Source organism: Triticum dicoccoides, chromosome 2B (genome assembly GCF_002162155.2).
Source record: "Triticum dicoccoides isolate Atlit2015 ecotype Zavitan chromosome 2B, WEW_v2.0, whole genome shotgun sequence".
Classification (NCBI taxonomy): Eukaryota; Viridiplantae; Streptophyta; class Magnoliopsida; order Poales; family Poaceae; genus Triticum; species Triticum dicoccoides.
In genome coordinates, this window is record NC_041383.1 from 65,424,861 (window position 1) to 65,439,222 (window position 14,362).

At 43.6% G+C, this 14,362-nt stretch overlaps 1 pseudogene; it reads left to right on the top strand.

The window, feature by feature from the left end:
* Positions 1–10,010: 10,010 nt before the first annotated feature.
* On the top strand, positions 10,011–12,795 carry LOC119367146 (annotated as a pseudogene).
* Positions 12,796–14,362: the final 1,567 nt, after the last annotated feature.

Sequence of the window (14,362 nt, forward strand, 5' to 3'; positions counted from 1 at the left end):
CAAGCAAAACAAAATAAAATAAAATGACGCTCTAAGCAAAACATATATCATGTGGTGAATAAAAATATAGCTCCAAGTAAAGTTACCGATGAACGAAGACGAAAGAGGGGATGCCATCCGGGGCATCCCCAAGCTTAGTTTCTTAGATCTTCCATGAATATTACCTTGGGGTGCCTTGGGCATCCCCAAGCTTAGGCTCTTGTCACTCCTTATTCCATAGTCCATTGAATCTTTACCCAAAACTTGAAACTTCATCACCACTTTTGGTACTGTTGTGAACTCATTCTTTATTTATATTGGTGTAATCTACTGTATTCCAACTTATTTATGGTTCATACCCTCCGATACTACTCATGGATTCATCAAAATAAGCAAACAACACATAGAAGGCAGAATCTGTCAAAAACAGAATAGTCTGTAGTAATCTGTAACTCTCGAATACTTCTGTAACTCCAAAAATTCTACCAGATTAGGAAAACCTGAGAAATTTGTGTGCCAATCCAGATCAAAAAGAATCTGATCAAAATAATGTTTATGTGAATTATCAAAACTAATTTACTGAGCAAAAAAGTTTCTAATTTTCAGCAGGATCAACACAACTATCACCGTAAGCTATCCTAAAGGCTTTACTTGGCATTTTATTGAAACAAAAGCTATAAAACATGATTACTACAGTAGCTTAATCATGTGAATATACAAAAATAGTAGGGGTAAATATTGGGTTGTCTCCCAACAAGCGCTTTTCTTTAATGCCTTTTTAGCTAGGCATGATGATTTCAATGATGCTCACATGAAAGATAAGAATTGAAACATAATGGGAGCATCATGAAGCATATGACTAACACATTTAAGTCTAACCCACTTCCTATGCATAGGGATTTTGTGAGCAAACAACTTATGGGAACAATAATTAACTAGCATAGGAAGGCAAAACAAGAATAACTTCAAGATTTTAAGCACATAGAGAGGAAACTTGATATTATTGCAATTCCTACAAGCATATGTTCCTCCCTCATAGTAATTTTTAGTAGCATCATGAATGAATTCAACAATATATCTATCACATAAAGCATTCTTTACATGAGCCACAAGCATAGAATTTTTATTACTCTCCACATAAGAAAACTTCTTCTCATGAATGGTAGTGGGAGCAAACTCAACAAAATAACTTTCATGTGAGGCATAATCACCCAATTGAAAATTAAAATTATGATGACAAGTTTCATGGTTATCATTATTCTTAATAGCATAAATGTCATCACAATAATCATCATAGATAACAACTTTGTTCTCATAATCAATTGAAACTTCTTCCGAAATAGTGGATTCATCACTAAATAAAGGCATGACCTCTTCAAATCCACTTTCATAATTATCACAATAAGATTCAACACCCTCCAAAATAGTGGGATCATTACTTCCTAAAGTTGACACTCTTCCAAACCCACCTTCATCAACATAATCATCATAAATAGGAGGCATGCTATCATCATAATAAATTTGCTCATCCAAACTTGGGGGACTAAAAAATATCATCTTCATCAAACATAGCATCCCCAAGCTTGTGGCTTTGCATATCATTAGCATCATGGATATTCAATGAATTCATACTAACAACATTGCAATCATCCTCATCATTCAAATATTTTATGCCAAACATTTTATAGATTTCTTCTTCTAACACTTGAGCACAATTTTCCTTTCCATCATTTTCACGAAAGATATTAAAAAGATGAAGCATATGAGGCAACCTCAATTCCATTTTTTTAGTTTTGTTTTATAGACTAAACTAGTGATAAAACAAGAAACTAAAAGACTCGATTGCAAGATCTAAAGATATACCTTCAAGCACTAACCTCCCCGGCAACGGCGCCAGAAAAGAGCTTGATGTCTACTACACAACCTTCTTCTTGTAGACGTTGTTGGGCCTCCAAGTGCAGAGATTTGTAGGACAGTAGCAAATTTCTCTCAAGTGGATGACCTAAGGTTTATCAATCCGTGGGAGGCGTAGGATGAAGATGGTCTCTCTCAAACAACCCTGCAACCAAATAACAAAGAGTCTCTTGTATCCCCAACACACCCAATACAATGGTAAATTGTATAGGTGCACTAGTTCGACGAAGAGATGGTGATACAAGTACAATATGGATGGTAGATATAAGTTTTTGTAATCTGAAATTATAAAAACAACAATGTAGCAAGTAACAAAAGTGAGTGAAAACGGTATTGCAATGCTTGGAAACAAGGCCTAGGGTTATACTTTCACTAGTGCAAGTTCTCTCAACAATAATAACATAATTGGATCATATAACTATCCCTCAACATGCAACAAAGAGTCACCCCAAAGTCACTAATAGCGGAGAACAAACAAAGAGATTATTGTAGGGTACGAAACCACCTCAAAGTTATTCTTTCCGATCAATCCGTTGGGCTATTCCTATAAGTGTCACAAACAGCCCTAGAGTTCGTAGTAAAATAACACCTTAAGACACAAATCAACCAAAACCCTAATGTCACCTATATACTCCAATGTCAGCTCAAGTATCCCCGGGTATGATTATACGATATGCATCACACAATCTCAGAATCATCTATTCAACCAACACAAAGAACTTCATAGAGTGCCCAAAGTTTCTACCGGAGATTCAAGACGAAAATGTGTGCCAAACCCTATGCATAGATTCCCAAGGTCACGGAACCCGCAAGTTGATCACCAAAATATACATCAAGTGAATAATAGAATACCCCATTGTCACCACGGGTATCCCACGCAACACATACATCAAGTGTTCTCAAATCCTTAAAGACTCAATCTGATAAGATAACTTCAAAGGGAAAACTCAATCCATTACAAGAGAGTAGACGGGGATAAACATCATAAGATCCAACTATAATAGCAAAGCTCGCGATACATCAAGATCGTGCCATATCAAGAACACGAGAGAGAGAGAGAGAGAGAGAGAGAGATCAAACACATAGCTACTGGTACATACCCTTAGCCCCAAGGATGAACTACTCCCTCCTCGTCATGGAGAGCATCGGGATGATGAAGGTAGCCACCGGTGATGGATTTCCCCTCCGGCAGGGTGCCGGAACGGGCTCCCGAGAGGTTTTTGGTGGCTATAGAGGCTTGCGGCGGCGAAACTCTCAATCTAGGTTATTTTCTGGGGGTTTATGTATTTATAGGAGAGGTTGGCATCGAGAACAAATCAGGGGGGCCCATGGAGAGTCCACGAGGCACAGGGGCGCGCCCCAGGGGGGTGGGCGCCCTCCACCCTCGTGGGGCCCATGGGCCTCCCCTTCGGTAACTCTTCGTTCCAGTATTTTTTATATTTTCCATAAAAAATCTCCGTTGATTTTCAGCGCATTCCGAGAACTTCTATTTCTGCACAAAAACAACACCACGGTAGTTCTGCTGAAAACAGCGTCAGTCCGGGTTAGTTCTAACCAAATCATACCAAAATCATGTAAAAATATTATTAACATGGCATGAATACATCAAAAATTATAGATACGTTGGAGACGTATCAAGGGTTACGTCGATGCAAGCTTTAAACACCAATCCGGATGACTCTAAATAGAGTTTCTCGGTTATGGACGTGATAAAGAGTTCGGCGTAAAGGGTTACGTCGATGCAAGCTTTAACACCAATCCAGATGACTCTGAGTAACAAACCAGATACGTATAGTGGAGCAGCCATTTGGAATAACTCCAAGTGAAGCGTGGTAGCAGCATCTACAATATGACATAGAGATTTGCAAAGTACACGCGGATCTGAATGTTGCAGACCCGTTGACTAAAACCTCTCTCACAAGCAAAACATGATCAAACCCCAGAACTCATTGGGTGTTAATCACATGATGATGTGAACTAGATTATTGATCTAGTGCAAGTGGGAGACTGTTGGAAATATGCCCTAGAGGCAATAATAAATTGGTTATTATCATATTTCCCTGCTCATGATAATCGTTTATTATCCATGCTAGAATTGTATCGATTGGAAATTCAGATACATGTGTGGATACATAGACAACAATGAGTCCCTAGTAAGCCTCTAACGGACTAGCTCATTGATCAAAGATGGCTATGATTTCCTAGCCATGGACATGAGTTGTCATTTTATAACGGGGTCACATCATTAGGAGAATGATGTGATGGACAAGACCCAACTATAAACGTAGCATATGATCGTATCAAGTTTATTGCTATTGTTTTCTACATGTCAAGTATATATGTTCCTATGACCATGAGATCATCCAACTCACTTGACACCGAAGGAATACCTTGTGTGTACCAAATGTCGCAACGTAACTGGGTGACTATAAAGGTGCTCTACAGGTATCTCCAAGGGTGTCTTTTAAGTTGGCATGGATCAAGGCTGGGATTTGTCACTCCGTATGACGGAGAGGTATCTCTGGGCCCTTTCGATAATACAACATCACAAGAAGCTGCAAGCAATGTGACTAATGAGTTAGCCACGGGATCTTGTATTACGGAACGAGTAAAGAGACTTGCCGGTAACGAGATTGAACTAGGTATGGAGATACCGACGATCGAATCTTGGGCAAGTAACATACCGATAGACAAAGGGAACTACATACGAGATTAGCTGAATCCTTGACATCGAGGTTCGACCGATAAGATCATCGTAGAATATGTAGGAACCAATATGGGCATCCAGGTCCTACTATTGGTTATTGACCGTAGAGGTGTCTCGGTCATGTCTGCATAGTTCTCGAACCTGCAAGGTCTACACACTTAATGTTTGGTGACGATATAAGTATAGTTGAGTCATTATGGTGGTTACCGAAGGTTGTTCGGAGTTCTGGAGTTCCCGGACATGAAGAGGAACTCCGAAATGGTCCGGAGGCGAAGATCGATATATAGGACGAAGGGTATTGGAGTCCGGAATTGTTTCCGGGGGGTACCGGGTGATGACCAGCATGACCGATAGGGGTTTTGGGGGGCCCGGGCAAGTGTTGGGGGGGCTCATGGGCCAAGGGGAGGGGGCAAACCATCCCACTAAGGGGTTGTGCGCCCTCCTCACCCCATCCCACGTAACCAGAAGGGGTTGGGGCGCCCAGCCAACCCCTTTGCCTTGGGGGTGGAGGTGCCCAAAACCCATCTAGAGTTTTCCCCCTGTGGCCGCCACCCCCCTAGATGGGATCTAGGGCGCCCCCTCCTCCTCCCTTCCTCTTATATATAGAGAGGTGAAGAGAGGGCAGCCGCACCCCTTGAGCACATCTTTACGCCACGGCGCTGCCTCTCCTCTCCCTCGCATCCCTCTTCCTCTCCGTAGTGCTTAACGAAGCTCTGCGAGATTCCACCACCACTGCCACCACGCTGTCGTGATGCCCAAGGACTCGAGCTACTACTTGACCATCGCTCGTTGGATCGAGAAGGTGAAGGCGTCATCAAGCCGTACGTGTGTTGAACTCGGAGGTGCCGTCCGTTCGGCACTTGGATCGGGAGTCCGCGGGACGGGTCGTGATTGGATCGCGAAGACGTTCAACTACATCAACCGCGTTTTTAACGCTTCCACTTAGCGATCTACAAGCGTATGTAGATCCAATCTCTCCTCTCGTAGATGGTCATCTCCTAGATTGATCTTGGTGAGCGTAGGAATTTTTTTGTTTCCCATGCAACGTTCCCCTACACTCTATGCTACGATGCACGGCAGCCGGTGCTGCAACCGACAAAGGAGGATATTGGAACCGCCACCTGGTGATGCCGCGACCGACAACCAGAGATGCAGCGACTGACAAATGGAATGTGGGGACCACATATAAGGATGATGGAGCCGGGTGCGAGGATCTTGGAACCGCCATTTGTCGATGCTACAACTGGCAATCGGGGATGCATCGACCGACAAATGGAATGCGAGGACCACAAATGAGGATGATGGAGCTAGCTGTGAGGATGGTGTGACCACGGCTCACAGTGTTTGATGTGACCATAGACCGCGTTATTCCATGTACACTGCAGATTGGAGGTTTCTGTACTGAGGTGCTGTCGACACAACCAGAGAAGCAAGAGATCAAACCAACCTTCAGAACACCATGCCATTTCTTTTGTATTGGTCGTGTGTGAGTGGAGTACCAGGACCTGAAGGCCAAAGCCCCAAGGCAACATGAAGGAGTCTAAACCATGTTGATTTAGCTTTAATTCGTACGTACGTTCCTGAGTATTAGTCTGTTTTGGATTTTTGTGATCAGCGTTGCCGGATACTTAATTAATTAAATCATGATTTGTTAGAATAGGAAAGAGATAAGAGTCCCTATCTTTTTAGCTTTTGTTAGGTCGGTTAGTTCAGGTTTAGTTTTGCCTATAAAACAGGCAGGCCGCAGGCCTCGACCTTGTATGGGACGGAATTTTTTGGAGTTGAAAAATATACACAAAAGGCATCATGTTGGATGCGCCAAAATAGTTGTGATTTGTTTGCTGGTCCTTGAGGGTTTCAGGAGCTGCTACGCAGGGTGTGATTCGATCTTACTCTTGCGCAGATTTTGATCTTTGGTCTTCTCGCGAATCGCTTGATTCGAAGAGCTGCCTATTGTTTTTTTTTGTCTATTCTTATTATCACGACAATTGTTCCTCGCTGAATTTTGTGTACCGTGAAAGTTCGGGCCTACGAACGAATCGTCGTCTGGTCGGGTCTCATCAAGTGGTATTCAGAGCAAGGTTGATCACGGTACAAATTTTTTTCTCTCTCTGGTTCTTCAGTTGATCTACTTGAGTTGCTACAATGGTGAATTCACAGAAATCAAATTCAAGTGTGCATGGTGCACATGAAGGAGATGTGGAAGACAAGCTACCCTTGCCCACCTATGATCCGAGTGTTGCACCGGCTATCGTGCTAGGATTGGATGCAACTCGTGACTATGTGCTGAATCTAGTGGGGAGGCGCATCGACAAGGTTGAGAAAAGTCTAGGAAAAAAGATTGCTGATTTGACTGAGGCCGTTCATCGATTGAGACCACGTTCACCCCCTAGTGATGGGTCTGCTGCACCGCGTCGTCATCGGCAATTATCTGGACAGCGGGTAGGCGAACAAGTTCGCAACAATGGTGGGCATCAAGACCATCAGTCTGAGGGGGCTGGTAGCTATTATGAGCCTATGCGGCGTGCTCATAACCATCATGGAGGTGGCGTACACCATGGGGGAGGACATGAACGTCCGAGGCACGCCTACGAAGATGATGGTATTGGAAGAATTAAAATTTCCATACCGTCATTTAGCGGCAAAGACAATCCGGATGATTATTTGGAGTGGGAGATGCGCGTGGATCAGATTTTTGATGGACAGTGGTACACCGAGGAGAAAAAGGTTCGTGTTGCATCTATTGAGTTCACGGGCTATGCTTTAATATGGTGGAACCAACTATGTCGCGCGGGAGGATGGCCGGAGTCTTGGAATCAGATGAAGAGTATCATGAAGAGACGCTTTGTTCCAGAGCACTTCACTAGGACCTTGCACACACGCTTGCAGCAGCTTCAGCAAGGCAACTCTAGTGTTGAGGAGTATTATAAAGAGATGGAAATATTGTTGATTCGTACAGGGGTAGAGGAGCAAGAAGAGGCTACAATGGCACGGTTCGTTTATGGTCTGAAATCAGAGATACGAGACCGTGTCGATATGGTTGAATATACGGGATTACAGGGATTATTGCACCATGCATTTGAGCGGAGCAGCAAGTAAAGCGTCGTGGTGGTCATGATAATTCATCAAACTCAGTGTGGCGTAATTTTCAGCGAGAAGATGGTGGTAATAGTGGTTTCAAACAGATTCTAAGCCAGCTACAAAGGAAGTATCTCAATCCAAGGTTGAATCGTCTCATGCTTCTAACTCTCGTACTAGTGATATTGTGTGCTTCAGATGTGGTGGCAGGGGCCATAAGAAGTTTGAGTGTCCTAATGAGAGAAGAGTCCTTCTCACGGAAGAAGGATACATGTCTGCGAGCGATGGAGAAAAAAATATTGACATGTCTAGTGAGAAATCTGAAGATGATGAAAAAGTGACTGCAAGTCTTGAAGCCGCAGAAGCATATCCATCATTAATGGTGCAACGAGTGTAAGAATATCGTGTTGAGGGTAAGGGGCAGCGATGGAATATTTTTCAGTCTGAGTGTAAGATCAACAACACCAATTGCAAACTGATAATAGATGGTGGAAGCTACACCAATGCAGTCAGCAAAGGGTTGGTTGAAGCTTTGGGGTTGCCTGTATGGAAGCACCCGCAACCCCACCGTGTCGAGTGGATGTATCATACAGGGAAGTTAAAGGTTACTCATAAGGTGCGCGTCAAATTTTCTGTTGATGATTATACTGATATGGTGATATGTGATGTCATACCTATGGATGCATGTCACTTGTTATTGGGGAGACCATGGCAATATGATCACAATGCTACACATGAAGGTCGGACGAATACATATTCATTCTGGGATTCTGGGAAGCGACGCGTGCTGCGGCCGATGTTTGAGAACGCAATCAAGGTGGATGGACATGTCACATTGAAGAAAAAGGTTGCAAAGACTGCCTCGAAATTGAGGACGGTTTTTTTTTTGAAGGGGGAGGGGATGATGTGACCATAGACCGCGCTATTCCATGTACACTGCAGATTGGAAGTTTCTATATTGAGGTGCCGTCGACACAACCAAAGAAGCAAGAGATCAAACCAACCTTCAGAACACCATGCCATTTCTTTTGTATTGGTCATGTGTGAGTGGAGTACCAGGACGTGAAGGCCAAAGCCCCAAGGCAACATGAAGGAGTCTAAACCATGTTGATTTAGCTTTAACTCGTACGTACGTTCCCTGAGTACTAGTCTGTTTTGGATTTTTGTGATCAGCGTTGCTAGATACTTAATTAATTAAATCATGATTTGTTAGAATAGAAAAGAGATAAGAGTCCGTATCTTTTTAGCTTTTGTTAGGTCGGTTAGTTCAGGTTTAGTTTTGCCTATAAAACAGGCAGGCCTCGGCCTTGTACGGGACGGAACTTTTTGGAGTTGGAAAATATACACAAAAGACATCATGTTGGATGCGCCAAAATAGTTGTGATTTGTTTGCTGGTCCTTGAGGGTTTCAGGAGCTGCTACGCAGGGTGTGATTTGATCTTACTCTTGCGCAGATTTTGATATTTGGTCTTCTCGCAAATCGCTTGATCCGAAGAGCTGCCTATTGTTTATTTTTTTTGTCTATTTTTATTATCACGACAATTGTTCGTCGCTGAATTTTGTGTACCGTGAAAGTTCAGGCCTACGAACGACTCGTCGTCTGGTCGGATCTCATCAGTGTTGCTACCAAGGCCGACATGACTGCGAGGGGAGCACGTGGTACTGGAGAAGGGGGACATCGAGCTGCTGCCTGCGGTGACTACCAAGTTGGGTGCAGCGAATATTACAAGAACGACGACCCTTGTTGACCCCAAATACCCTCAAATAGTTTAAGGTGGGTGAAATTGAACACTTTAAGTTAAGTGGAAATGTCAAATTCCGCAAATACCCCTAAACCAACCGTTATCTTTGAGTTGGTATGTGTGCATCGCTTACATGGTTTTCAACCTTCCTTCCATCCTCTACTACACAGTCCCCTCCCACATGTTTTTTACAATTTTTTTTCCTAAAACCACATGCACATTAACTCAACCCCCTTCCCTCGATCTCCCATGTTCTGCATTAACTCAAATCTTACCAAATCCTCAACTGAATAAAAAAAAATCTTGTCTTTCCTATCCGTACGTAAATCAAATCAAATTTTACCGAAGACTCAACTAAATCAAAACTTTTATTTCCTTCCTTCTATTCATCTACTCATACCCAAAACAAATCAAATCATACCAAAATCTGAAATATAATGTAGTATAAGGTTACATCGAACATGATTAATGTTGAACTACTAAAATATACAGTATGTATCACTGCAACATATCAGCAATTAGATAGTCGGTGCAAAAATGCCACTCTACAGTTGACCTCAAACAGAACGCTTCGACCCGACTCGCGGCGCTACGATTGTCTCGACCCACCGCCGCCGCCGCCGCCACCTCGCCCAGCGCCGCCGCGGACAGTTCCTCCGCCCCCCTCCTCTCCCCAAGGGAAGCACCGGCTAGCCGCCTCTCGTTCCCCCGCCAGCTGCTCCGCCTGCGCCTGCCCCCGCTCTGCTCCGCCGTCTGCTCCTCCCTACCCCCAGCCGTTGCCGCCTGCTCCTCCCTGCCTCTTGACGCCGCATTCGACCGTCCCCCACGCCCCAGTCCCCGGCGCCATCAGGTAGACGCGGTCGCCAACGCCAACCGGTTCCAGGTTGACGTTGAGCCGAGCGCGGTGTTCTTCTCCACCCTCTACGTGTTACAGTTCAATTCGTTGTCAAAACTGCATCATGCCCCAGTGGGAGATACAATTTGTTAATTTGGTTATGTCGGCACATGTCCTGATGAGCATAGATACAACCCAACCCTTTGCGCATATAGTGACAGATGAGAAGGCTGTCCTACTTTTTCTGTTTCCTCACTAGTATTGTTCAGTAACAAAGATATAGAGTATTTTTTAGTATGCTGTGCTTGTACACGTGTTGTTGTATCTTGTATGTACCTAATTATTCAATTTCCCAGTGCAATTTTGCTAGTATGATGTAGAGACGAGAACATCGTGTCATGTGACATGCTTTTTCAGCGGACGGGGATGTCATAATGCAGACGCCAGATATACATCATTTATACCGTGTCTATGTACTCATCAGGATGCTTCTTCATGCCATATAGCCAGCTGTGTTTGAACTAGTTCACTTTTCTCTCTTCTTATGTAAATGCTTCTTGCTCTACTCTATTCTGAGCCACATATATCCCTAAACTTCATTATGGCCCATTGCAACATTGATGATTGCTTCAACTTCTTTAGATCCATTGTTAACATTGATAATTGTATTCCTTTTTTTTATAATTGTATCTAATTCTCTTAGATATTTAATGATTTCATTTATCAACCAGCTTATATACTTTTGCAAGATTTCCTTGGTAAGATATACTAATTCACCCTGCAGTTAGTGGATTGATAGTAGGAACTGACACTAAACGTTTAAATAGGAGAATATGAACTGCGGCCTGGGGTAATTAGAGCTATTTATGGGAGACAAAGTCTCCTATTTTTGTGTGTTTAGTGTTTGCATTTTGTTGCTTCTATCACATAACTTGGATCACCCTTGAAAACCCTCGAAGATTTTGTGGGTATCTTGTTATCGTATGGCACATGTATTTTTATTAAGTAATTTTGTATAATAATGAAAACCAGTTGACATTGTTTTGCAGTTTTAACATGGATCCCAACATGAAGGAGCTTCAAGGGACTCTGATTGACATAGAAACAGACGCGGAGCAACTTCTTCTGGCAAGGCATCAGGTCTGTCGGTGCTACTGGCTTTTGCTATTCATGCTAGAAGTCTCAGTATTGATTTGTTTTGATCTGTTCTGTTTATGATCAGCTAGTGGAGAATGATAGGATGAGGAATGCTAACAGGGAGGCCCTAACAGCCCTCCGGAAAAGAGCCAAGACAACTAAAACCAGTGTTGCATCTCCATTTGAGATCGTAATGAAAGAGGTGGAAGGAACTTCTGCCAAACAGCTAGTAAAGGAGATATGCTCAACCTGCGGGAATCACGACCCCAAAGAACAGACCCTGGCTAATGTTTTCAGGCTCGGATATTTTTGCTCGTGTTCCATTTCATGTAGCACACACTGTTCTGGACAAAGGTATTTTCCTTCTTGGATCTTGATCCATGCATTCTGATTTATTTCAATTTACTACTGAAGTAAGTTTGATATAAGTTTGTACCAACGACTCTGCCATCGATTTCAATATTCAGGTGGATCATGCTTTCAAATTTATTTACTTGTGTTGTTAATCCGCTATGAGGTTTAAATTAGTTATTTTATTTTGTTGCATTTACCGAAAATTATGTTGAGCTCAAGTATATGGGCTTTCGACACCATTGACATGTGAAGTAGTTCTTGCAGTCCCTGTCTGTTCTAAACTTGCATTTTATCTGTAACCTCTTCTGAATGCAAACTGTTAACATGGTATGTTGCAAAAGCTTGTTTAGCCAGATGCATGTTTTATGTTCACAAATGATGCCTCTGATGCTCATAAGTCTTGATTATCACTGTTTTTGCTAAATTTTTTAAGGAAATTTCAAGAATATCTTGATGAAGGACTGTTTCCATTTTAATGTTCACAATTGGAGCTCTTTTTATTTGAACCCTTCGACTACATACATGCTTGTCTAGCTTGTTGAGATAGTGCTGACGATTGCGATTTCCAAACGACACAGATCAAGAGCACCTAGACTACGACACGATTGCTGCAGAGCTTTGTCAAGGAGAAATCGTTTGCGATCTCCGAGAAAGGCGCCCTTGCGGACAAAATCAGCCCGGGCATCGTGAGATCCCTCGTCAGCCTTGCAGATAAACCTAAGTAGTAGGCACATGCCGCAAGGGGCGAATGAATCATGCCCGCCGGTCCCAGTCCTCGACAACTCGAACATCTCCTAAGATGAAGCTTCTGCCGGGTTCACCAATCGTGTTTACTAACAGCCTTGATGTTTTACCCGTGTCTTGTTTCGGTTTTGCCGTGCTGTGAGATTGGGTTGTTGCTACGAACGAGAGAAGTGTGGTCGATCGGACATTTAACCCTTGTTACCTATCATCACTAGGTGTGGTGTGTTGGCAAACCGGAGTCCTGAACCTGAACCTGTTCCCCTACCCTGTTATCTCCATTCATATATGAAGTCGTAACAGTATCATGCCGGGAAAGTTTTATCTATTTATTTGTGTACCGTTCTTAACTGAGGACATGCTTATACGGTGGGCGGGAAAGATCCCATTTTCTCTTGGATGACACGTTTATCTTCGGTTTGTGGCGAATCTGAAATTGAAACGGTGGTTTCCATGCGCAGGTACTAGATATGAAGGACACGTTGAGAAAGATGGGGAGGCACTGCCAATGAATGTGCCTGGACATGGAGAGCCATGCGGTTGGCAGATATTTGCCCTTTGCACTGTATATAGAGCGGCAATGAGGTTGGCAACCTTGAATGGTGCGAAGGGCGTGAGATATCTTGGCCTTTTGGTGTGAGGGGTGAGGGGGAGCCCAGCACAGCACCTTTTGTTGTACAGGGAGATGTGGGCTATCTATCTCTGGTGGCCATGATCGGCTGCTCTCTGCAAGTAAGTAACTGATGAGGTTTGCGATGATGATGATGATGATGATGATGATGGCTGGCTGGCTGGCTGTAGCTTTGGGCCTGTGCCATTCTTCTTCTGTCTGCATCCATCTGGTCTGGTGCACATTGTGTGTAGTATATTTTCTTTGTCCTTAATGCCACTGATGCCAAGTCGTCTTCTTCTTTTGTTTTTCTGGGAGGAGGGCAATTGCGAGGCAGACGTCTGCGTCTGGCGGGTGGGCCGGTGTCGGTGCGGCGGATTAGCTCATCAGACCCAACCCACCTCTCTGACTTAACACAAATGCATACACCTTAACTAAGTGCTCAGTGCTGGTTAAGGTTAAGCATGAGAAAGGAGGGACGGCGATGGCCAGCATGCATCACATGACGACAGACAGAGAGAGGGAGGGAGAGAGAGAGAGAGCTGAGGACGCATGTGATCCATACGTTGACGTCTCCGTCTGCTTGCTCGCTCGCTCCCGGTAGTTAGCTGTACCAAACCCCAACGGTCCAGATCGTCCGTGCAGCCCAGCATTAACGTACGTGCACGCCGCGGAAACAAAAACAAAATAGTAGTACTAATCAATGAATCTGGATGCAAACAAACCCTGGATTTTCCGCTCGGGACACGTTTGCGCAATGAATGTGCTGTACGGCCTTTCGCGGCTCGTCTCATGATGCTGTTGCCGTGGCGCTTTACCTCTTTTTCTAGCTACGTGGGATTACACAAGTGGGTCTATCATTGCCGGATATGGGCGGTGATGATGGGAGGAGCAAAGGGAAAGATGGGTCATTTTGGAAGAGAGAACTGCAAAGAACACCGGGTAGGTAGAGCAACGTGTAGGGCCTCTTTTGATTCAAAGGAAATTTTCATATGGATTTGAGAGGATTTCAATCCATAATTTCTTATGGAACCCTTTGGATAATAGGACTTGGGTGATCAAATTCCTGTGGAATGCATTCCCTTTCCCTTCATTCAATAGGAATCTTAACATGGGCTCAAGTCTCTTAACACTATTTTTTTCCCCTCAAGAAGTCCAATGCTCTCTTCGGTCAAAAGAAGTCCAATGCTCTCTTCAGTCAAAAGAAGTCCAATGCTCTTGTACTATGTCTCTCTCTACTCTTCAACATCATCCCTCCAAAATTC